The sequence below is a fragment of the Cicer arietinum genome, chromosome 3 (genome assembly GCF_000331145.2).
Source record: "Cicer arietinum cultivar CDC Frontier isolate Library 1 chromosome 3, Cicar.CDCFrontier_v2.0, whole genome shotgun sequence".
Taxonomy (NCBI): Eukaryota; Viridiplantae; Streptophyta; class Magnoliopsida; order Fabales; family Fabaceae; genus Cicer; species Cicer arietinum.
Window position 1 is genome coordinate 61,470,872 of NC_021162.2, and position 1,740 is coordinate 61,472,611.

Consider the following 1,740-nt stretch of genomic DNA (forward strand, 5'->3'; position numbering starts at 1 on the left):
TCATAAAGCTTTCATAGTATAAATTCAAAATTTTGAAGAACAATTGTTTATTTAATAATAGTTAACACAACATTAATAACATATGGTAGAAATGTTTATTTAATAATAAATAAACATATTATTAAAGATAAGAGTATACTAATACTACTACTACAAGATTACTAATAAATTTACATATTAAAAAATACAAATTACACCAACAGGTATTCTATTTATTGATATAAATTGTTCCTTTAATTATATATTTTAAACTATATATCATATCTTTGTTGTTTTAAATTCACTCTAAGAGATTTTTGAATTTTAAGTTTTAATCATTGTCTGGACTACATTGTGTGACATTTGAATACCCTCTACGAGTTTAAAGTGACTTTTTTCTCTTTATATGTTATTAATATTTTCAAATTAAATACAAAAATAAAACACAAAATGGGTAGAAATTGATCCCTCTGTTTTCAATATTATTTTCTCCTCTAATTTTTTGTCATATTTATTACTCTTGTTCTTCTTTGTTATATTTCTCTAAACTATTTTTGTCATAAAGCTTTCATAGTATAAATTCAAAATTTTGAAGAACAATTGTTTATTTAATAACAACTAACACAACATTAATAACATATGGTAGAAATGTTTATTTAATAATAAATAAACATATTATTAAAGATAAGAGTATACTAATACCACTACTACAAGATTACTAATAAACTTATATATTATTAAATTAAAAAATACAAATTACACCAACAGGTATTCTATTTATTGATATAAATTGTTCCTTTAATTGTATATTTTAAACTCTATATCATATCTTTGTTGTTTTAAATTCACTTTAAGATTTTTGAATTTTAAGTTTTAATCATTGTCTGGACTACATTGTGTGACATTTGAATACCCTCTACGAGTCTAAAGTGACTTTTTTCTCTCTATATGTTATTAATATTTTTAAATTAAATATAAAAATAAAACACAAAGATGGGTAGAAATTGATCCCTTCTGTTTTCAATATTATTTTCTCCTCTAATTTTCTGTCATACTTATTACTCTTGTTCTTCTTTGTTATATTTCTCTAAACTATTTTTGTCATAAAACTTTCATGGTATAAATTCAAAATTTTGAAGAACAATTGTTTATTTAATAATAGCTAACACAACATTAATAACATATGGTAGAAATGTTTATTTAATAATAAATAGATATATTTATAGCCAACACAACAACCCTTCCATGTGTGGGACATATGCAGCAAAAAATGGGAAAGCAGTCGGATTAGTATGAGAATATTTTTTCTGACAGAAGCTTGTTAGAAAATACTAACCTTATATAGCCAAAATAAAATGGTCCATCTGAATAACAATAAATGTAATTAAACTTGTTCAGCAATTCAACCACTTGCACCGTGCAGTCATAAAATTTATGATAAAACTTGCTATTTGGATACGAAAAAATGAACAAATACTATTTATATGAATTTTCTTGACTGTAGCAAGTTATTACTAAAAGCTTCTTTCACTAAAATAAGAGTATATTAATACTATTAGAGCTGTTAAAAAAACCTCAACTATTAAGTCTTTTTAAATTTTTTTTCTATTAAATCTTTAATAATAGGTCCTCTATAAAAATAATTTTTTTTAAATCTCGGCCCATTATTTCATGGGGCTTAAGAGAGGGGACTCAGGGGACTTATAGGCCCCCAATATTTTAATAATATTGAGATTTTTTTTTAAAATCTTTTTTTTGAAA